The sequence below is a fragment of the Melitaea cinxia genome, chromosome 2, assembly GCF_905220565.1.
Source record: "Melitaea cinxia chromosome 2, ilMelCinx1.1, whole genome shotgun sequence".
In the NCBI taxonomy this organism is placed as follows: Eukaryota; Metazoa; Arthropoda; class Insecta; order Lepidoptera; family Nymphalidae; genus Melitaea; species Melitaea cinxia.
Genome location: NC_059395.1, coordinates 18,274,328 through 18,300,281, shown reverse-complemented (window position 1 = coordinate 18,300,281; position 25,954 = coordinate 18,274,328). Strand labels below are relative to the sequence as shown.

Sequence of the window (25,954 nt, the reverse complement as noted above, 5' to 3'; positions counted from 1 at the left end):
CACTGCAACTTTACATACACCCGCAAACAAACATACAAAATGAAAGAACAATATTGACTAAGACATTTATGTACTTCTTTTCAAAAATAATGTAGAATAGAATTAAAAAAGGTTATATATTTGGTAATTATTATTTCAACAGGCTAAATAGAGTTATTTATTACACTTTCGCTCTTTTGAATGGCGAAATTCAAGCACTTTGTACTGTTGAGAATAATTGTTAATGTAACTTTAAAAATAAATAACTGAATTCTTTATGTATTTTGTAATCAATGGACTTATTTATAAAGCAGAAAAATATATAAACTATGTATTAAATTTTAAAATACCCATACAATTTTGCATAAATTACCTAAAACTTTTCTTGTGTATTTTGTCATACTTTTATATTATAGCATAGAGAAAAAATACTTTATAACGTAAACAACTTCAAGAATTCCAAATTTCAATTCTCTAATCGGAAACTATTCTGATTTTTCTTCCTTGCGGTGTGAAATGCATTACCCAAAAGGTAAAAAAAATTAAATAATGATCAAGTTCATTAAAAATAATAATGAATATATTTTATTAATTGTCAGTATTGCTATTCGAGCGTATACGTATGTGTAAAACATTTTTATGCAACTACAAAAAAAAAATTGATATGACGTTTGAACAGAATACCACAAATGTCAATGGAAATTAATAGAGTTAGAAGACTACCGTAGCTATCAAACAGCGACCATCATTAATTATCTTCGTTACGAACGTAACAGTAGAGTCCCCCGGTACCCGAACGACTGGTTCTCTGATATCCTTGAACCTGCTGCACGCCGTGTCTGTACAAAAAGTGCATCTCGTCCGTCGTTTTGTCGCTTTCGGTAACGTCCGGTTATAAAATGTCCGTCAAATTAAATTTAAACAGGTATTGTAACTCAAACAAATGTAATCTCGTTTTTATACCTGAAACAGTAGCTGTTTGGTCATATTCTTGTCAACTCCAACTTTTTGTTAGTGTATTAATACAATCCTGTTTGTCATACATAAGTGATTTTAACCGATTTAAAATGTCCACAAAACTTACTTTTTTATTTTATTTTAATAATACTCTAATTAGTAGTCATAATGGATAGCTTAAAGATCAAATGATTATATGTATAAAATCATTACTTGCAATAAATAAAAAAATATAAGCAAAATTAAATCCTACTCTAAATAAATATTAATCTTAGTCTTAAGATTTTCCAACAGCGAAGAGATGGATTATAGATATATATGGATTAAATATAAAAAAAAATGTCGTCTAAATAATATATTTTTTTTTACTAGCTTTTGTAATAACATAAAATGTTACTGATTTTAACGATACCTCCTTCTCCTACATGGAGAAAGAGGCCTATGCCCAATAGCAGTCAGTGCGATATTACAGGTTAAATCAATTAATTAATTAATCAAAATCTATGCGTTTACGAACCTTACATATATTATTAAACAAGTCGGTGTAATAACAATAGTTCGTCAATTGAACTAGTTCAGTTTAATAATTTGATTGTTTTATAATTAGTTAATAAGCTGTTGATTGATCATTACAAACACTGAAGCGTTCTTCCTCCGTTATTTATTTAGTTTAAATGATAACGAAGTAGATAGGATCCACCTGTACACTAGACTACCAGGGTGATTAAAACATGAAGGCATATAAGGTAAGTATATGCAATAACAATTACAGTGTAATTATATACTACGTACTTATTAAAATTTTATTACACTGTTCACCATTTAAGAAATATTCAATGGTATATACGTAATGAGATATTGTAGTACTTATATTTAAGCAGACGTTCATAGGTTACAGTAGGCATTTACCATCACGTGGACCGTACGTTTGTTTACCCTACAATTATAAAAAAGAGGATTCGTTAAATCCAATACTGCCCGCATTTCAAGTTTCATACATTTGTCCGCAGATTCATAATATGACTGTTATTATAAGTTAACTAGCTGACTCGGCAAACGTTGTCTTGCCGCTAAACGCTGTTTAAAAATGGGGGTTGGTGGTAGAAAAGTGAAAATTTAGGTTTGTATATATTTTTCAACGCCAAATCATAATAAAATAAAAAATGAACAATTTATCTAAAAATTAAAAAATATATATTTAGGGGTGGACTACCCTTAACATTTAGGGGGATAAAAAATAGATGTTGTTCGATTCTCAGACCTACCCAATATGCACACAAAATTTAATGAGAATCGGTCAAGCCGTTTCGGAGGAGTTTAACTACAAACACCGCGACACGAGAATTTTATATATTAGATGAATGTTACGCAACAGTAGAACTAGAGTAATAAATATAGTAGACTAGTAATATACTTGTGTTTGTAAATAAACAATAAAAATGGAAATTTATCTCATCTAGACGATACATAGAGACAAAAAAAATGTCGTTAGATATTTATGCCTTTGATTTATATATATCTATATATATTAATATCGTAAAGCTTATCACAAATTCTAGAGTAAAAATGTCTAGAAATAGTTTTGTATGAGAGATGTGCTGTTGAACTTTTGAAAACCTATGGAAAGATCATATCAATAAAACCTCCACAAAAATATTGTTGATGATATAAATAAATCTTCTTCAAATGATTAGTACTTTTTTTTTAAATATATAAAACTTTTTTGGTAGTACAGAGATCTCTGTAAAAATACAAAAAACAGCTGTAATTGTACATTTATATACTCGTATAAGTGTTAGTTCTTCATATTCAATTTAAAAAAATATATTACATTTTTTTTGTTATGTTTTCATCTGCAATCAGTGTTAACAATAATAATTGGACAATTAAGTAAAATCTATCTATTTTAAGCGGCTATCTTGTGTATCGTCTGCTTAACATTTAAGAATTTCCAGAGCGCAGACAAGAAACTTGTTTCTAGAATATCTTCGGAACTCATTCATATAACTTTTTTGTTTGCAAAGCAGTGGATAGTCAAGGAATTTCGAATTATCATAACGTCTGGAATGTTCTGAAATAATTTAAATTTCGTCAAAAAGTAACTAAATTAATCATTAATGCATTTGTATGTAAATTAAATACTTATGCTGTGTACAAAGATAAATATATTAAAAAGAAGTCTTAATTGTTTTTACTCTATCATGAATTTTTTTATTTCAAAGTTACGAATAGCGGATAATAGGTATTTTGTTCATTTAATATTATCAGTGTTTAATATAATTGAATTAGAAATAAAAACTTCCGAATTACGCTGTAATATATATTTTTATCTATAATGTGGAAAATTAATTAAACAAAAAAGAAAAAAGAAAAACGATGATGTATATCTCACACCTATTTTTTTGCGAGAAGTAGTCCTTATAGTAAGTAGTTTACACACACACACACACACTATATATATATACATATATACAGTATATGTATATATATATATATATATATACAGTAAATTGTAATACTGCGTTATTGTAATAATCCTTCCAAGTGTCTATATTGGATATATCTTTGTTTTGTTTTTTTTTCTCAAGAACGTTAATCTATGGAGTTACCGGTCAGTTACAAAGTATTGTACCAAAAAGTTTTAATTATTAAATGAGATCATACTTACAAAATATAACATATAATCTAAGTGTCATCTTCTTGTATATAAAATTCTCGTATCATAATGTTAGTTACGATACTCCTCCGAAACGGGCCGATTTTTATGAAATTTTGTGTGCTTATCGGGTAGGTCTGAGGATCGGCCAACATCTATTTTTCATACCCCTAAGTTATAAGGAGAGGGATTAAGGGGGTTAATAATATACATGGTAAAACAACGTTTGCGGGGTCAGCTAGTCATTAATAAAAGTATCGAAAAATCATAAATATACTTAAAGATGTCTCAGTGAAAATAAATCAGGTCAATGGCGAGCCCTTTAGAGTAATAAAACGATAAATTTACGTTACTTGCCAATAATTATAATTATGACAGAGAATCAAATTTTCGGATCCTAATTATAACTGTACTGTTAATATTACGATAGGCGCATGGGTCACAACAGCCAGCAGCTGTATGGGTCATGCAGATGTTATTGTTGTCAGAACGTTTGTCTTTATGTTATCTTTGGTAATTCATTAAAATAAATACAATATAAATTCATCCCGTAATATTCCACTGCTGGGCATAGGCCTCTTTCTCCACGCAGGAGAAAGACCGAAACTTAATCTACCACGCTTCTCCACTGCTGGTTGTTGGATATATTCCCTAGCATGAGTAACGATCGCTATCAGATTTACACGATAACAACTGAGACCACCATTACTTTGTGACATTCTGGTATTAGAAGTGTGTAAGTATTAGAAGTCTGTGTAGTTCTCGTATGGTGGAATAGTATTACGATGCGATTTTTTTAAATCGTAAACAAGGTTGTGTACTACAGTAAGGTCGAATACTAATATTATTACCGTATTATGTAATCTAGAAAACATAACCATTTTAAGTATAAGCATATATATATAGAGTTTGTAATTGTATTGTGTGTATCCTGAGTATTAAAAAATAATATTTTGAAACTGCGTCGATTATCATAAAATTTAATGTAGAGTCACTCTAGCACCCGGAATGATACATTCGTAATATTTATCTCCATGTCTTTCAGGCTATTTTGGAACCATCTTTTGAGTTTGAAAATCCATTTCTTAGCGTAATAGGCTGTATAGACATTATGTTGCCGGTTTGAGGAAGACTGGTAATATATACTACTAATGGTACTTACTACTAATGGTACTACTAATGGGATCACCGTTCAGTATACTATACAATTATAGCATAATATGTTTAATTCACGAGGATGGCAACCAAGCTTACAATCTGTCTGATGATAAGAAATTGCCATAGCCTATGAACGCCTGCAACACTAGGAGAAGGATAGTAAAATATATGGCAAAACAACGTTTGTGGGGTCAGCTAGTTAGTAATATAATCTATTTTAAAGTAAAGTTGTATCGAAATCTGGTTTCGCATTTCCATTAATTTTTATTGATACAAATTTTTACTATCGCTTACATTCTTGCCGCTTTCGTGGTCATATATTGTATTTTAATTATTTCTGTCGGCTCATTGGTTTTACTTTGTATTCAAAAACAAAAAAGAAATACTGAAATTAAATATTTATCACATTAAAACACTATTAAACTAAAATCTTACAATAATTAAATAAAAAGTATTTTACTTTTCCATTTCTTCATTTATTGGTTAAACAAAAAAAAATAACAATTTAGATCTATTTTTAATAAAGATTAAAGTTGTATTTTAAGCCCAGTTTATAACTTGACAATTACCGAATTATTATTAAGTGACTTTATTAAAATTCTACGAAACTCTATTGGACTAAACTAGATTATGTCATGAACATGATACACAATTTGGTCTGTCATATCTATACTAATATAACATAAAGAAAATATTTGTTTCCCTATAAACCAGGGCCTCAGTTATTGAAATATTTGTAGTAGAAACTGTTTGTGGTGCTAACTTTAAGCTTAAGACCACATCTTAACAAGAGTTCTTTTTAAATGGTATTTAAAAGCAAAATATAAAGTATACTTCGTTCATTACGGGCTTTTGTGTCATTAATTAAATATACAGACGTCTCTGGGCTTTACAGAAGTTAAAACCGTCTAAGAAACAAATAAATTTTATTAAAAGGACCCTTAAAGAAATGTGTAAACGCCTAATATAAAAAAAGTCTAGGTAAGTAAAATCACGAGGGGCGAATGCAGACAAAGAAATGCTTTTTACACATTCAGATTTCTATTGGTCATAAAATAAAATACTATAATATATTGGTATAAATAAAATACTCGATTGTAAATCTTTATCGTATTGTGTAAATGAGTTTATCGTTATTCTCGGTATTAAGTTGTAAGTTAAAACCAACAACACACATTCTTTACAAAATGTGACCTAAATATTTCCGATAGAGAGTATTTGTTCAAATGTTTTTTTTTTTTTTTAAAGTTTAAGGTCTACACCGATACCTCTTGTGTATACTCGTATGTTTGTGTAAGTTGTATATTTATTAAGTTCTAAGTCTGAAGCAAAGTAAGGAGATATTTTTTAAAACAAAAAATAAAAAATAAAAGAATTTACGGGGATTTAACTGTAAATTATTAATATTCACTAGTCGTTAGGTCAGACTAGACTAACCTTAGTGGTTGAAGCAGAATAAGAAAGTTAGTAAGTAAATAAAACAATAAAGACAAAAAGCCATGCTCTACATCGCTACACTACTCGTACAAGGAAATATACAATTAACGGCCCAAATATTAACTACGATTCTTAATACTGTTATTATAGAATAATTAGTCAATTACTTCTAAACATTATCAATGCAATACTATATAATAAAAGGAAGTAGTAATTGAAAATTTTTAAAGTAAACGTCGAAAAAAAAGTCATATTGTTACTTCAGATTTATCTTAACAAAAAATTATATGTAAAAATACTATATTTTATTGCTAGCTATGAAAAAAATATACGTTTATTCAAATCAACTTTACACAGAACCGATTCTTTGCATGTGTAACGCATTTTCATAAGTTATTATATCGTCCCTGTGGCGCAGAGGATAGCGCGTTGGACTTCTAATCCAAAGGTCGTGGGTTCGATCCCCACCAGGGATGCATACACGAATCATTTTTTTATTTTTAATTTTTTTTTTAATAATTATTGTGAAAAAAACCACACTAATTTTTTTTTATTATTAGAATTTTTTTTACCACCTTTTTCGTCCGTTGTAATACTTTTAAATTAGTTTAGATATATTTGTTGCCTATTTCTTGTCTTGCCATTTTTGCCTTTTATTAAATATTTTTAAACATTTAATACATTTATTTTTATACAATAATCCACAAAAAAGGTTTTATAATTACTTTGAACAAATTTTTATTCTATAAGTCCAGCTCAAAACGAGTCATATGTTTTGATTTGAAATTCGAATACCATCAAGTTCCCCAACTTGTTTTGTTTATCGATATGGCGTCTCTCGGTCAGTTGGTCAATAAGTTCATACATCTTATTAATGCTATAAAAACGTCGATTTCTGCTTTTTGTATGGAACACTTTATTTATAAGAAACGGGATATGTTTATTACGGTCACTGGGTAGTAGTAAAAGTAGTTTTTTTTTTTTCAAAAATGTAATTTAAAAAAGGAATTCTTTACAAAGAGTATTTTATGCATAATATTATTGTACCGTATGAATTAACGGGAAATATATGATATTAAGCTTATTATCTAATATTAAATACAGAAATAAAAGCGTATAATATTATCACATTTTAAATATAAAAAAATACCTACAAATCGGTAAAATATTAGTCTACAGTTTTGTTTACTTTTAGAATAAATAGAGTAAGACATCGTTTACAGTTTTATACATCTTAACTAGGTAACTAGGCACATATAAATAAGTTTTAATTATAACAGACCTGCTGTAAACTGTATCATGATGTTATATAGCCTATAAACTCCTAACCTAATACAAAAATATTTTTGAAACAAACAAACAAACTCACCATTTTTTAATAATAATATACATATGTACACTAATTAAGTATACAGAATCGTTTGGCCTTGTGTCTCATGTTTACCTCTATCACATAACAAACGACACATAAGTCCAAGGACAACCAATACGTAACCTTACTTGTAAGTTATGGCCGCCTTAACTAGGGTTATCAACATATACATATTGTATGACCCAATTATAATAGAAAATGTAAAAAATACTTACGCTTCAAAAAAATTAAAATAAAATTCACAGCATAGATTTTTTTTGACAGCATAGAGCTCTGTACTTGGTTTCTGTGCATGATATAGATATTTTTGTAGAAATTACAGACGTTTTTTTGTAGTCTGGGTATTTGTGTTTGTGCCGAGAGTTTTCGGACCTACGACACAGATGAGAAGCCATGTCAGTGTAATCCATCTAATCTTTTCACAATGAAAATCACAAACTTATTTTTATTTATTATTATATTGTCAATCTTGCTATATTACTTACTCAATCGTTTTGTAATGATGTCGTGATTGTTTAATTATTACCTCCGAGTCCAACTCTACGAATTTATAAAAGTCATCTCAATTGGCGGACTTTGTACTTTCTTTCTTTTACGGGAAAGTTTCTTAGATTTCCTATTATACAAACATTGTTTAGACAATAATAAACAAAAAAGAAAGATTCCCCATTGATGCTACAACCGATTTGGAATTCTTTAGAGTATAGTGATAGTTTGGCAAAAACCCCGCAGTTACTCTTTACAAAAAAAAACTGTCAATTACTGTAATCTATAAGCTATCAAAATGATGCAATAATTTACGCAAAATTAACACAATATTTGCATGTATGTACTTATCTACGGATGTGTGTATGTTGTAATCGTAGTTCATGTCTCAAATAAGCAAAAAATAAAAACTAGTTCATTTCCAGGCACTAACCCGTTATTGCGAATGTTATAAGATTTGTAAAAAGTAGTTTTAATCTAACGTTCCTGCAAATTACGAACTTCCTCCCATTAAGGTTATATATACCTAGTTGATTTAAGATATGTAGTCTCTGTATGTCTCATATATTTAACACAAAGCTTGTAATGAAATCTATAATCTACAGACAGATGAACATTGATTCTACAACCAATTGTTTGTGTCCATATTGCTCGCGTAAAGGGTCTTGTAATTATATTCTGAGTATATCTCAGTACAGTTCGGTTAATTACAATTTTTAACCGAATTTAAGAAAGTAGAAAGTCTTCAATTCGTTTGTATTTTTTTGTGTACTTACTTTTTACTCAGTGCACCGATGTTTACATTTTATTTTTATTTAAAGGTGTTGCTTATCATGTGGTACCATATAAATTTGATCGAGTATTTTTTACAATAGTTAACCATATAACTATAAAAAAAAACTATTTAAAATGTAAATGATAACATATAAAATAAACAAAAATATCAAATTTCAATATTTCTCATTCTCAAAAGATTTAGAATCTCACTCTATTGCACAAGAAACGTCAGCGGTACGTGCGTACACTTTTGTATTGCTTGTTATTTTCCTAAGGTCGCACTTGTATTATTGATACGACCTCTAAGCCTGTGAAGTGTTACTGTTGAATAGAAAAATATTTCTATCTTTAAATTTCAACGTTACTTCGTATTTTTTTTTTTTTTTTTAATTCTGAATATTTGTGATTGAGATTAAATTGTATATATCTGCTTGCCAATGAATAAATTTGAAAATCAAAATTAAAGGAATAATTTAATTAAAATTGTCATTAGTTAGAATCTACTTAAACAATTATAGCTATAAGTATTATGTGTGATGTAATGTAGTTACCTAGGTAAACTTTTTCGAATCAAATACGAAATTAGAAAATTGGCTCCTCTTTCGACAAACGCTACGACGAATGTATTGATCTTCATTAAAAATTTTAATAGTTCATTTCTATTTAAGTGAATTGTCTTAAAAACAATTCCGTATCGAACAAAAAATAAAATTCGCATTCAGCATAATCGGTGTAGGTACATACATAAAAAAATACAAGCCGAATTGATAACCTCGTCCTTTTTGAACCAAGTCGGTTAAGGATAACGAGTGTTTTGTTATTTTTTTTAATGTATGCTACGCAGTAATTTTGACATAAAACCCTTTTTCATCTGTATATATATCTGTATATATAGGTACTTCTTTAATATAAATTTAATACCTATCTCATTTAATCAAATCTGTTTTATATCAAATATTTTATACAAATATAAAAAGCTCAAGTTCATATTACGTATTCAAAACGAAATAATATAATTTACGCTAACAACCATGTGACACAAATGTAATTGTAACACAAATTCTAGAACGCGCGTTCAAGGTCAGTGCAGCCGGTTCCGTTACGTGCGCACGCGCATCCTAACCAGTATCCATTACCTGAGCTACAGAAACAGCGTTTCTTAACTACCTATTTTTTTAAATAAAATCCTTATTTTTGCAACATATTCTATTAACATATCAAATTAAGGCAGGAGTATTTTTTTAATACATTTATCTCATAGAAATATAAAAGTTACAGATTTTATAATACGACGACATATCAGCTGGAATTTCGTGTTTTAATTGCCTAAAAATCAGCCTAAATTACAAACACCTTTAGAAAATCTAGACTTATAAAAAAATTAATATACGTAAAAATTGATCTTCGAAAAATTTTATATTTTAGGTCCACAATTACATAAATTATCTTCAATTAACACACACGTGCAAATTAAAGTGAAGTTTGTTGTATATGGTTACGTATACATAACGTGAGTTACATGCTATATTTGTAAGTATAAAGACGTGTACAGAGTCTCTGCTATCTTTTTTTTAATGTTACTGGCCAGTAGATTTCCTTTTTTTTTAAAGAAAACAGTGAAAGATATCTAGGTGGCAGTTCAGAAAGTACAGTATTTTACATCATACGAGGCTGTATGGCTTAGTATCTTTGCCTATATATTGATAGGGATAAATGATACGAAAAAAGTACCGTATTTTAACAACAAATGACCCACAAATGGGAAACCGCCTGTAATTCTATTTCGAAGATCGAATTGTAGCATAATCTACTTACTACATTTAGGTGTTTGGGTGGTACATACTAAGGCAGATTAATGGATGTGTATTACGACGTTTTCTTCCGTAAAGTTACGTAAAAATCGCTCTACCAAACCGGTTTCAAATCCATGACCTTTAGATTAAGATCCATGTGTACCTCTGCCCTACTTTGGTTCTAGTAGTAGTATTGTATTTAGGCGTTTATATTCATATTTTGGCAAGGTGGGCGTGAGTCACACAATAGTAGTCATACTTGAAGCGGAATTGTTGTTCGATAGCTCATCCTTCATACTGGAACAATACATAACGTTATAAGTGTGTGGTCGAAATTGTCACATTCTTTTAAAATAATTTATTCGAAGACGTTTAGAGCCTCTGTAATTTTTCGGGTGTCATTTGAATGTTTTCCAACGGCCAAAATGTATTTTCCAGTAGGTATATTTTTTTGGGTTATTTATCTTAAAACTATTTCGACTGTACTACTTACTTATATTTTTTTTCTATTATTAATTTATGCTCGTAAATTTTTACACCCACTGATTTAAGATGTTACGTATTCTTAATATCTTAATATATATAAATCTCGTGTCACAATGTTTGTCCGCGATGAACTCTTAAACTACTTAACCGATTTTAATCAAATTTGCACACCGTGTGCAGTTTGATCAAACTTGAAAGATAGGGTATATTTTGTTTTGATATATGTAATTATTATATTTAAGAAAAAAAATAAGGCGATATGAAGTTTGCCAGGTCAGCTAGTAATAATATATTATTAAACATGAAGTATCGATGTGAAGTACCTATGAAGTGTCTTCTCTTGTTCTCATTATATTTCGTTGTTTAATGTATTTGTACAATATATCGATATGATTAATTTATGATAGATAGTTTTTAAAAAAAGTTTATTAATGTGTCTGTACTTCTACGCTATTATATATTTCTAGGCTATAAAACGATATAATCCTAAGGGACTATCGAGAACAGTAGTAGCTGAAAAAATAAACAACAAGTTACTTAACTAAATTAAAAAATTAGGTACAATAGTCAACGTAGGATATAGCGTCAGTTATTCAATCACCTACATAAGTAAAAACTAAAAATGTATTAACAAAATACGTAAACACGCATTACTTCCGATCTTTTTTGTTATTGTCAGAACAAGACTTCTATAAAAGTTAATATAAATAATTGTGTTTGCTCGCAAACGAAAAAAAAACCGACTTCAATTACATCGACAAGTAATACAACGTAGATCGACGAAAAAATAGTCAAGCAACTACGCGTTATCAAAGATTACTCAAAAAGTAGTTATCAGATCTCGATAAAATTTATATGTGACCAAATGATAAATATCAGCTTTTGATTAAATTAAAAATTATCAAAATCGATACAACCAGTAAAAAGTTATTGCGGATTTTGGAAAGTTTCCCTCAATTTCTCTGGAATCCCATCATCAGATCCTGGTTTCCTTATCATGGTACTAAACTAGGGATATCCCCTTTCCAACAAAAAAAGAATTATCAAAATCGGTACATCCAGTAGAAAGTTATGCAGTATAATACAACGTAGGTCGACGAAAAAAGCGTCAAGTAAAAACGCATTATTAGATATAACTCGAAAAGTAGTTGTTAGATCTCAAATAAATTTAAATGGGACCAATTGGCACACACCACCTTTCGATTAAAACAAAATTTGTCGAAATCGGTCTACCCGGTCAAAAGTTCTGATGTAACACACATTAAAAAAAAAAAAAAAAAAATACAGTCGAATTGAGAACCTCCTCCTTTTTTGGAAGTCGGTTAAAAAAGTTGATACATTCAAGAAGAAGCAATAATTGTGTTTGCTCGCAAACGAAAAAAAAACCGACTTCAATTACATCGACGAGTAATACAACGTAGATCGACGAAAAAATAGTCGATTAACAACGCATTATCAAAGATTACTCAAAAAGTAGTTATCAGATCCCGATGAAATTTAAATGTGACCACATGATAAACATCGGCTTTCGATTAAATTAAAAATCATTAAAATCGGTACACCTAATAAAAAGTTATTGCGGGTTTTCAAGAAGTTCCCTCGATTTCTCTGGGATCCCATCATCAGATTCTGGTTCCCTTATCATGGTACTAAACTAGGGATATCTTCTTTCCAACAAAAAAAGAATTATCAAAATCGGTATACGTAGTAAAAAGTTATTGCGGATTTTCAAGAATTTACCTCGATTTCTCTAGGATGCCATCATCAGATCCTGGTTTCCTTATTATAGTACTAAACTTGGGATATCTCCATTCCAACAAAAAAAGAATTATCAACATCGGTACATCCAGTAGAAAGTTATGTGGTATAATACAACGTAGGTCGACGAAAAATGCGTCAAGTAAAAACGCATTATTAGATATAGCTCGAAAAGTAGTTGTTAGAGCTCAAATAAATTTAAATGGGACCAATTGGCACACACCACCTTTCGATTAAAAGAAAATTTGTCGAAATCGGTCCACACGGGCAAAAGTTCTGATGTAACATACATTAAAAAAAAAAAAAAAAAAAAATACAGTCGAATTGAGAACCTCCTCCTTTTTTGGAAGTCGGTTAAAAAATGCGATACACAATGCGCAGTCTCAGCTAGCAAAAATTAATTTTTCTATTTCCTTTGTGCTATTTTCGCACAAACACTAACGTTTTAAATGTTTTAATTTATCTATTGTAAATAGATAACCGGTGATTACAAGTTACTAATCAATGAATAGTACCTATTTTATTTCGGAACACGCGATAATACTAACGTTGCACCTGCGCTTGTGATAATAATTGTTTTTAATATTTGTTTTTAATTGTTTTTGTTCTGTGACGAGTTAAATTTGAGTGTTTGTGATGTGTTTATAAAGAAGTGTTTCACAAATGAAGGATCTTTATAAGTAATAATGAATATTGTTTTAAACAGACATATGAAAGGAGTATAACAACTCAAATATAAAACAAGTAAAACACTTACTAAGGTATGAAAATAGGATTTTACATGTGTCAAAATGTTTTTTTTTTTTTAATACGATTATAACTGTGTTTTAATATTTTGTTTGGTCATTGTATTAGTGCTAGAGAGAAAAAAATCGCATTGATAACTGCTCATTGCATATTATACATAAGGTTAATTATACAATTAATAGCAGTAAGTAAATAATTAATGTCCTTTGAATACCCTTGTCTTAGATATCAAGAATCCATTTCATTCATAGATAATCAATATCATTTTTCTACAAAGTTTTGATGTTAATAATAAGAATATTACTTTGGCGGGTTTTATGAGATTAACCATTAAATTTTGTACTCGATTCTTCCCGCAACGTTCATATTCCGAATCGATAGTAGTAGTCATTGACTAAACTTAAGTAACTGAAGAAAATTTGGAACGAAGAACACTATACATACAGATGCGTAATAAAACAATTCAAAAGTACGTTTGAATGCTACACGAATAGAGAAATTTTTGATTTTGAGTTTCAGTACAATAGCAAATGTTCCTAGTATTGCAGGCGTCCATAGATTACGGTATTTGCTCACTATCAGGTAGACCGTAGGCTAGTTCGTCACATTTGTAGTATTACAAAAATATAAATATCAATGTATATATCAGAAATTAACATTGTTTGAGAAGTCTACTTATAATACAATTTATTCAACTTTGACTTAATAAGATAGGCATTAATCGTGGAGTTAATTTGATACACACATTAACGTTATTGGAATACTAATTGCGTCTTGTGGCTTGACCCTCGTAACTTCCGACCCCATGGGAATTTAAACAAATATGAAAACCATGTCTCATTTAGAATCTCCCGCTGTTTAAAATTATGTACGTAATTTTTGTCGTAAATGGATTAGTTTTTGCTTTAAAGATTAACAAACATCCGTCAATCACTTAAACTTCAAATTTTAATGTATTTAAGTATAGTTGAAGGTCAGCGCTCAATATCTATGCCGATTGCTCAGACCTTATAATGATCGTTTCACTTGGTAGGTAATGACGTTTTCTGCCAAAACGCAGTAGAGTAGCGTGGCGGATTAGCAGTTGTTTACAGATGCTTCAGTTAATTTTACCGAGGGATATAAATCTTATACATCCGCTTAACTTGGTGTAGTAATTTTGGTAAACTTCGTTCTTCTTTGATAAGGACATATTCTGCTTTTATACGGAACAGAAATAATTAAAGATATGATAAAACTATTCAAAAAAAAAAAAACACTATGCATACAAAAATGCAATAATTAGGTTTATATGATACCAAGCGGGACAAGCACAAGGACAGACATCTAAACCGGAAAGAAATATAATTGTACAAATACAGATCCATCCCGCTCGGAAATTCAACCCGCAAACCGCCGGTTTTTAAGCGCGTACACGGCACACGTACCACATCAGAGCGGTTGTATTGTTTACGTTTCTTTAATAAGTAAGTATTCATTAATTTTTAGCTCTGTTTCATTCTTATTACAGCGATTTGGAGGATATTTTATTGTAAATTAAAAGTTCTAGATTAATATATCATGGTTTCAAAGATTCTGGTTTAGAAGAATAAGAAGCGAATTTCTAACATACCAAGTTCATACCATTATGAAAATTCTATTAATTAAAATCAAAATTATGTCTGTAGATAATTAAATTCACGTTTAATGAACGTTCAACCCGAGTCTCCTTCACGCGAGTATCGAATTTCGTTGGCTGTTACACTCTAAAGCGCGAAGCGTGAAGATTAGAAAGCATGATCACTTTTCGTGAAACTGTGCAAATTGATCACTTGTTTCTCTATGCTAAACTAAGACTGGACTGAACTTAATTATTTAGTTACTCCCCCACTTAGTCTACTGTCCCATTAGGAGCAGTCTCTTCTTCTAGAAATTCACTAAATTATTTTCATTTTTAGTTTGTTCATCTACCTGAATACTCTTTCTCGTACGTCTTCTTCTAGATAAGGCTGTATAGATTAAGTGTGCTATTTGCTTGGTATATTGTTTACGGTTTTGTACAACTGAAATACAAAAAAAGTGAATTAAAAAAGGTGCTAGCGATGTGGTTTTCATAATAATTTACAATGATTACTGTAGCAAACGCACCACAACAAAGAAAACGATAGGTGGCTTCTTACTATATTTGGGTCAGACCAGGAATAATCTGCCGATGGAATCGATGTTCAGGACGTTAATAGGCACGCGGCAACAAAATAAAATTCACTCACGTACCTTAGAGAATCGATGATGACTTCCACTATCGATTGGGCACGCCAGCTGGTTTGATTCTGCACATCACATCAAAAGTCTTGGAGTTGAGAAGACGCTAAGAGTTCATGGTATTTCGCGACAACACATTCGCATAAGAAGCCCACGGTGGCGGTCGCGTCAGGCTAGGCGACGTGCGTTCGCGACGAGATCATGTGTGCAACTCCTAATTGCAACTACCCTCAAGTTTCTGTCAAAAATCTCAACTCGGGGGCATAACAGCTTTATAAGGCTGCGTTTTGTTTCTGCGTAACCCTACTTACACAGAACATCGATTATCACGTTAAAATTACGATTTACTACGAAAAAGTACGATGACAGAACAATTACCGTAGCCCTATTTTTATCACATGTTTTTGATGAAAAATGAGACTAATGACTTTAACTTTTTTTCATAAGTCTTTATTGAAAAAAAAAATGGATATTTTGTCAAGCAGTCACCACGTCACCTCCATCGGTTCGAGCTTAGATATCAATTCGTCTTTTCAAATAAATTACAATTAATTTATAAATATTTTTGACCTCATCAGAAGTCAGTGAGCCAGGATACTGTTGAATACCCGCACAATATTCAAATTGCATTATGATACTTACCCGAATTGAACTCACAATCATCGATTCTAATCCACGCACTCTATCCACTGAACCACCTCTGTTCACCCACCATATGACGGAACGGAACAGGACCCTAATTAATAATGCAGTGAAACTTTAGACGCCAATTTAAAGTTCACACATGCGAAAAATATCCATATGTATATACATATATATACTACATAAATATGTTCATGTGAACATCGGCATTCTAAACTTACATCGTCAATGTAATATAAAACATTCTATGTGCTTCTTAAAATGGATTACACGATTTTGGCTATTCCAATTTTCTTTGTGAGAATGCTTACGTTTCTCGGTTATATCGTTGCATTCTCCTTGTGCAAGGTTTTTTTTAATTGATCCCATAGCTTTTATTAAAAAAAAAAAAAAAAAAAAATTTAAATTTGTTATCTTTATAATATGAATATAGAACATAAGTTTATGCTTGTATGTGTATATTTATTTTGTTTTTCGTACGTATAAATAGTTGAGAGGTCGCCGATATGCCTTCGCCAAACAATATACCTAATACAAGTATTTAGAGTATCAATTTAAAATTATGAGCGTTACAATCACAGTTGTTCTGTTTCTCAGCGTTATACCATTGCAGGAGTTACGAATCCATAATGTTACTATCGATTAACCATAATGGTTTTTTAATTATCGTATCATATATAAATCGGCATACCGATTTTGATTATATTTTTGAAGTTTACTTCGTTACGTACGGTTTTCTTGAGGAGTAAGGTGGTGAATGCGTGACGAGAGCGTTACGAAAAGTGTGCTTTGGCGAGGTGAACGGAGCTGTAGAGAGAGGTGCGAGCACATTTTCTTTCTCTCTTTCTCTCATAGCCAGTTACGTTTCGTATATCTGAAACACAATGCAGGCCTATATTGTGCAGAAGGTTTACTTCAGTCTTTAGTCGTCTTAGTCTACAGTACACTTGCTTTTTTTAAATCGAAAGTTGATACATACATGTTACATTTAAATTTGATCTAGAACTGGTCATATTGAATTATTTCTAATAATGCGTATTTACTTGACTAATTTATCTTATACCTTTACCCATGGTATTACTTGTCGATACAATTAAAGTCGGTTTTTTTCGATTGCGAGCAAACACAATTTTTTTTGTGAGTTACCTTATATTTTTGATGTATCGATTTTGATGATTATTTTTTCAATCGAAAACTTGCTTGTCGTGCCATTAAAATTTGATCGAAATCTGACGAGTACTTTTTGAGTTATCCTTAATAATTCGTGTTTAATGAACTTTAAATAAATACATAAATGATGTTTTCACGCAGCCTCGTGTGACTCTAGAACGTTAGAGACTCTTTGACCAAAGCATTAGCAATATACTGTCAAATTGACACTTATTTGAGGTGTTCATATCATTGCGTAATACTGTTAAGCTATTTGACTACCTATTTTATTATTTAAATAAATTTACATGTGCAGTTTCTTCAGTTTTTTTAGATGATTGTTTCATGTAATGTAATTTATTATATAATTGTATTCAGATTCCTAGGAAACACACTTTTTAATAAATAAAAAAAACTACATAATTATAATGTTTACTGCAGATCACGCCATTGCGTAGAAAATAACAAACAATTTACATTACATTAATGTAGTTGTTAGGTAATAAACTATCTAAATCAAAAATAATTTTAAAATTATATCTACTACAGATCTTAATATAAGCTTGTACAAACAAAGAGTCAAACAATCTGTTTATTACAACAGATAAAAGCAATAGAAAAGGCACAATTTGTACACGCTGTGTTTTGTGCAAATCCTAATTCTGATGGTAATCTTTTTACCTATATCGTTTACGAGCGGAAGCCTTAATAGATAAGCAGGTTAAGTAAATACTAATTAATGTTATTTAAATTAATCGAATAAAATAATTGAAAAAATGCTTATTCTCATTTTTGTATTTTATCAGATTATAACATAATGTGTTAACACATTTTTAATTTACTTCATATATTAAAATCTGCGACACGGAAAGTATGTGACCTGCTTTGTTACATGAAAACAATTTCGGTCTAAATAAGACAATTTTTTTTTTGTATAGAGGTCAAAATTTCTATCAATAAAAAAATGTATGATTATTTGCTTCTTGAAATCCGTAGTTAAATAAAAATATGATGCACATAATATTATAATATATACTAAACTCACAACAGAAGAATATTGCTATTAATTCATTACTCTCCTAACGCAAACACAATGAAGGAAATGATAGTTGACCACAATAAAATCGTTTGCCGTGTCGGGCCGAGCTGTGGTGAAAATTGATTTTTATTTTTAGCGTCCGTGGACCCATACGGCACGTCACGGTGCGTTGTTATCAACAAAGAGGATTGTTTCAGATGGACTATCTCGTTCCGACTGGAATTAGGGCTGTCAGTGCTCGATTATTATTATTATTTTTTTTAAATATTTTAAGTGTTTTCTCTCATCTTCATCATCTGCTTTCAATAAAAGGACACATTAAAAATCACAAATTTGGTAATTATTTTACAGAAGAAGGTTATATTAAATCAAGCTATACGATACATCTTACATTATTGGCAACGTCTATACACTTTTAACTATAAATAATTGATTATAAAAATAAAAATTTCAATTAGTAAATTGTCCTTTACGGAAGGCCATAGGCTATTTTTTTTTTAACCGACTTCCAAAAAAGGAGGAGGTTCTCAATTCGACTGTATTTTTTTTTTTTTTTTTTTTTTATGTATGTTACATCAGAACTTTTGACCGGGTGGACCGATTTCAACAAATTTTGTCTTAATCGAAAGGTGGTGTGTGCCAATTGGTCCCATTTAAATTTATTTGAGATCTAACAACTACTTTTCGAGTTATATCTAATAATGCGTTTTTACTTGACGCTTTTTTCGTCGACCTACGTTGTATTATACCACATAACTTTCTACTGGATGTACTGATTTTGATAATTCTTTTTTTGTTGGAAAGGGGACATCCCTAGTTTGGTACCATGACAAGGAAACCAGGATCTGATGATGGGATCCCAAAGAAATCGAGGGAAACTCTCGAAAATCCGTAATAACTTTTTACTGGGTATACCGATTTTGATCTACGTTTCTCCGATTACGTTTCCACGATTCCGATCTACGTTGTAATACTCGTCGATGTAATTGAAGTCGGTTTTTTTTTCGTTTGCGAGCAAACACAATTATTCAAATGAACGCGGGGCACAACTAGCAGTTTATATATCCTCTATATTACTCTTTTGTTGATTGTCAAATTCCGCAGTCAATTTGAATTTATTTAAAAAAAGGTTTCTTATTTTCATAATTTTTTGGTTTTCTTTAATTTTAATTTTTAATTATGTTCAATTTTTGACACATGGGCGACAACTAGTTTTATTAAAAATGTATAACGGATAAATAAATAAAATAAATCAAGAAATACGTTATCTGTCACTGTGATCTATGTGTTACTATGAACAATTATAAAGATAACAAATATCTTATCACCAATAAACAATATTAACATCTTTATCGTCACGTATTTGTTTTGAAAAAAATGTGATATCATAATGATTATATTATTAATAGACAATTTCACTTTTTTGTCTTAATTTTTAGATAAATATATTCGTTAAAATACGGTAAAAAATCTCTTTTGATCAAGTTTTATTCGTTTTGTGACTAATTTTGTATATTACGAATATTCATTAGGCTGTTAATCATCAAGTAATGATTTATAGAAGAAAATAGGTATAGTAGTTGAAATCATAAGGAATATCTAGTCATCATTACAGCCTATCACAGTCCACTGCTGGACATAGGCCTCCATAAGTTTACGCCAAAAATAGCGTGAACTCATGTGTTTTGCCCATAGTCACCACGCTGGGCAGGCGGGTTGGTGACCGCAGTGCTGGCTTTGTCGCACCGAAGACGTTGCTGCCCGTCTTCGGCCTGTGTATTTCAAAGCTAGCAGTTGGATGGTTATCCCGCCACCGGTCGGCTTTTTAAGTTCCAATGTGATAGTGGAACTGTGTTATCCCTTAGTCGCCTCTTACGACACCCACGGGAAGAGAGGGGGTGGCTAAATTCTTTAGTACCGTAGCCACACAGGAATATCTATGTTTAAAAATAAAAACTAATAAAATTAATACGATTAAACAAGGTTGCAACCCTGAAACTGACCAACTACTATCTTGTTGAATAATACCTGTAATATGTGCAGAGCGTATCCTGTGAACACATGATTTCATTAGACAAAAACTGTACCTACAACGCTTAATAAGAAACGTAAATGTGTATCATAAAATAAATAATTAATTAATAAATAAATGAACGAAATCTTCAATTCATACGAACTGACCTAAATTGCTATCCACATTTTTTTTTTATTCTCTTCACCCTAAATTTTAATCCGTAATATTTTTTTTTTATAAATTAATTTATTTACATTTTATTAAAAATAGATTTTAAGCTACAAAGTCTTGAGCCGACCTGAAGAAATTTAATCTGACCATTGAAAAATAAACTATTAGTCTGACTAAACCGTAGTGTATGTAACATGTAACATGTTTACGGCTGACGCGGTGAAAGACATCTTAGTACACAAATAATAACAAAATATTAATTTTATTAAAGAAAATCTTTAATTAAAAAGAAAAAGACAGCAATGCATTGGTAAGTGATCCTTTGTTTTTATAGAAGTAGGTATATGGGTAATGAGAATTCTCACTTATACATTAATTATTCCATATTATTTCCTTTTTATTTTTTCAATTACGATCACATTTTTTTGTAATGTTTCTTTCTAACCGTCGTTTTCTTGTTTTTAAGCAATTACAGTGCAAAAAAAAGTTTATCTAATTTATTTAGTTTTTGTTACTTCAAGCATATCTTAAGTGAAAAAATATCCGTAAAAAATATCTCTTTGCTTTTAGAACTAAAATGAAAGACATAAAATGAGTCGCAGTAACAAAATAAGTAACATTTATTCATATTATTATGTAATTAACACATGTGTCTATTACTTATCAATATAATATAAAATTATAAATATAAAATTAAGACGATCAATAATAGTAAATATAAAAATTAAAATAAAGTGTAGTTTAACTTTCTTAAAAATTTCAAACGATATCATTATAATTTATTTTTAAATGAAGTGACAAAATTATTAGTACAGTATACTATTTAAAAATGATTATTCCCGACTAACTATTTTGTTACAATAATTATTCTTTTGATTAATTAAGTGTTGGATATTTATTGTGTAATATACTTAGACCTAACTAAACAGTAAGGCTGTAGTATTTTTTAGTAGAGTATATATATAGAGTATAATACTGACTAGTATTATGTAAGTCAGGAGTAAGTCTGTAGAGAACCTTAACTCACACTTTTATTAACGGCGCAAGATAAATCTTTCGACGTGGTCACGACTGACCTTTTTTTAAACCGTCGTAAATAAATCCAATAGGACTAAATTTTTTTTTTGTGTGAGCTTCCCGATAGTTCCGCCGTTCGTTAACTAATCAAATAGTCTCTAAAGCGTTGTCTAATAGACGTCAAACAGTGTGAATAATGATCTTTTAAGTCGACATCTACATTTCATTGCAACTGACAACAATTAATGATTGCAAAATACATAAGTTAAATTCCCCGAGAGATACCCGAACTTAAATTCAGTATTTTTTAATTCCTCCGCAGCTCTGTCTACCTGACACAATACTTCTTGAGCTGTACTATTTAGCTGTGATCTTCTGTAAGACTGTTGTACTTCCACAATCGTTTCGCTCCAAATTTTAAGAAAGATATTTCCTGATCTCTCACCTCAATAAAGTTAAAGAAAGCATAGAATATTCCAAATCCAAATGTGTATAAATATTTTTAGGACTGATAGAAAAATTATAAATGCTCTATACTTTACGCGTTAGCGCAGCGGTCACAATACTGACTGTTGCGCTGGCGGTGGCGGGTTCGATCCCCGTTCACGACAGATATTTGTATTGGCCATATCAATGTTTGTCGTGGTCTGGGCGTTTGTGCATGTGTATTATGTGTATTTCCGGAACCCCACCACGGAAGAAAATCCAGTAAAAAGTATAAGGTTTAATTTTAGAAACAAAAAAGTAATAATATTAAGTAATTGAAACGAGTGGTTAAATAATGTTTCTTAACCCCAAGCCTTATTGTTATAAAAATTTAATCTTCCAATTATTTTTTCTTTTTATTAAAATACCACATAATTACTTTAATATCTCACCTTTAACTTTACATATCTTGCATGTATTGTCTGCGACCTCTTTACATTTTCAGTGAAGAACTTCTGTTAACTGTACTTCCTTTTATAACTCAAACGATTAATGGTAATTTTAGCCAAAATTATTACTTGTCAATTATATTATACTTTTGATGTCAAAAGGAAATCTATTCTTTGTAAGTGTTGTCTGATAACGTACCTATTATAAAAGTGAGATGTAGCTTACCAATTTGTAGTAAGCCATCTACTTTATACAAAATTAGTGTTGAAATATGTGAATTAATGATGTGAATTAATGATGTGAATCGATAATAATTACTTATAATACAAAATAAAATATCGTAACATATAGTGCATAATTTAAATAGCCTTCAAAATATTCCTACTGTATATTTCACGGACATACATAACAAAACCAAAATCTAAAATCTTTTTATATAAATATGCTTCAAAAGGATACTTTACATCGTCATTATTTAATTATAATAGTGTGTGTGTCAGCTCCGACGAACGATTACCGTGATTCCTAAAATATATTTATCTCTTTCTTGTAAGATATAACTTAGTGAAGATAAAAAGAGAGAGAGTTACATTTCGTAAGTTTTACTTTAGTCGTGTGATCATGCGAATCTCATTGCGTTTCTTAAAGAGTAAACTCCGTTTGTATAAATCTTTAAAAAACGCACAGCTTACAAGCAGCCTTAAATCCAACACTCTTTGTTAGCAAGAGGATAGATCCGCTGATCCAGTCACGACTTGCCGTGTTTCTTTTTTTATTACAAGTCCAATTTGTTGTTACAATTGTGTAATATTATATTGTATTCGAATTTGTATCGAGTGTTACATTTTAAAAATGATGATAGGTGGTTTAATAGTGTAACTTGTATGTCATTATATCGGTATAACTTTACCTTATAAATACGTATAATAAGTTATTGGTTATTTTGTAAGTAGATTTTCGTGTTCTGAAACGCTGTTGGATGGAGAGTTGGCGGGAGAATGGTTTAAATGACGTTATCGGCTTTTATCTGCATTGTATATTATTATGTTTTTGTATATATTAATAAATTAGAAAATGTGATGAACTAAACGAAATCAAACATCTCTTTATTAAAATATAGAAGCTACAAAAGCACTTTCGAACCACAATTTTTTTGTATTAATATTAAAACATATATGTTTACTTTGCTGTACATAAAACTTTGTTACTAATAATCTCCTTTTACCTGAGGTCGTCTGGAAGAGATTGCTTAAAGCAATAGGACCGCCTTTGCATGATGTCATTGTAACTACTTTTTGTTTAATTTTATTTCTGTTCTGTTTTTTTTTTCTTTTTTTTTACTACGTAAAAGGGTTTGACTATATGTATGCAAGAAGTAATAAATAAATAAATAAATAAAAAAACAATTATCTAATCTGTGATTATTAAATTTTAATTAAATTTCTTTAAACTTTATGCGACTCATACTTTAAATTATTACGTGATTTTTGCTATTTAATATCTTGGCTAAAATTATACAAACAAAAAAAATTAGATTAAAGCAACTTTCTCAGATAAAAATGTTAAAAGAATACGAAAAAGTACAAGAATTATATTTAGTAAAACAAATCAAAGCGACCGAAAATTCAATCTTACAAATTTAATATCTTAGGAACTAATAATACAGCAGCGGTTACACAATACTGACAATACCAAATTATAATTTGAGTGATTTGCGCAATGCTTCAACTGCGCAAACAATACGAGTATAGTGACCTCACGGACAAGTTGTTAAGTCATCGAGTAATCGGTGGCCATATTACTTTATATAATTATGTCAATGTTAAAATCACATAGCAACGTAATATAACTCTTTTTTTTTTCATTTAGAAGTAGAATATTAGGAGTTATCCCTACAATTTATCTCCTATAATATCATTTTCCTAAATGTATTGATTTTTCTTTATTTATCGTTGTGTCCATTTGTTATAAGTATTTTACACAATTTTTTTGTTTTGTTGTTGTTATGGATTCATTGGTTGTACAACTTTCTTCAATGTTTGTATTTTGTAGATGCCTGATGATGGTCCAATAAAGGATCGAAACGTCGCATGAATTTGCAATTAGTGGTTTGATTGGCACCTTATGTCCACTTTCCTGCTAACCGTCAAAGAGTATTGATTTTTTTTTCTATTTTTATTCTTAGATATATTAGGGACTATGTAGGTACTTTTTCAATATGATTGCACATTGCACATGTCAGTAACTCTTATACACCAATAATAAGCAACAAAACAAAAAATAGAAAGAAATACAACATGTGTCATTATTGCTAATGAGGAATTGGTAAATTGATGGCATACCTGGATGTACGTACAGTTGTATATACTTAACAAAAATCTTTATACTACGAATATGGGTGAGATTCCAATAATAAACTGTTTCTTTTTAAAATATTCTATGTAATGGTAGTGCTAAGCCAACCGAGATATGATCAATTATACCTAATTGCGTAAAGTTGATATAATTTTAATAGACTGTAGTAATTGGGTTTTGTATAATCACTTAATTGAGTAACGCCTACCTTGAAATAAAAAAAAAAAATAAAAAAAAAAATTGCATGTTTTTAGAATAAAAAAGGACATGGGTTCATAAGCCCTCATGTATATCACTTGTAAAAAAAAATCACTCAATTGACAATATATCAATGAGTACATGTACAAACAATAAATGCGAAATTTTAATTTAAATAAATAAATAATGGTTGGCATACTTTACAAACCTTCATAAATGTCCAGAGATATTACTTACAATGACTACGGCTATTGACGATGTGTTCTGATGTATCATTTGCCAAGATAACATTAGGGATAAAATACGTATAAAATTGAAAAGACATTTGTTAGACAAAGCTTTATTGAATTTACAGTTTTTTTAAATATCATAGATAATAGACTAGCGCTTGACTGCGATCTCAACTGATGGTAAGTGAAGATGCAGCCTACGGTGGTGCGCGCTTGCCTAGAAGATGCTTATTCACTCTTGATTTAAAGATACCTAAGTTAGCTGGAAAAACGGAAGCCGGAAGGGCATTCCAAATTTTTGCGGTGCGTATTAGGAACAAGGAAGCAAACCGCTTAGTGCGAGATCGTGGGATTTCACCACGTAGCGGTGCAGATTCATGCGATGCCTTGCGGTTCGGTGGTAGAAAGGTGATGAA

General features: G+C 30.2%; 1 long non-coding RNA gene and 1 other non-coding gene across 2 annotated transcripts; one reads left to right on the top strand and one right to left on the bottom strand.

Moving 5' to 3' along the window:
* Window positions 1–292: 292 nt before the first annotated feature.
* On the bottom strand, window positions 293–15,836 carry LOC123661130. The gene is made up of 3 exons (XR_006744307.1): window positions 15,720–15,836; window positions 8,135–8,140; window positions 293–306 (listed from the first exon to the last, which is right to left on the bottom strand). It is a non-coding gene; the product is annotated as an uncharacterized LOC123661130 (long non-coding RNA).
* Trnar-ucu lies at window positions 6,591–6,663 on the top strand. The gene has a single exon. It is a non-coding gene; the product is annotated as a tRNA-Arg (tRNA).
* Window positions 15,837–25,954: the final 10,118 nt, after the last annotated feature.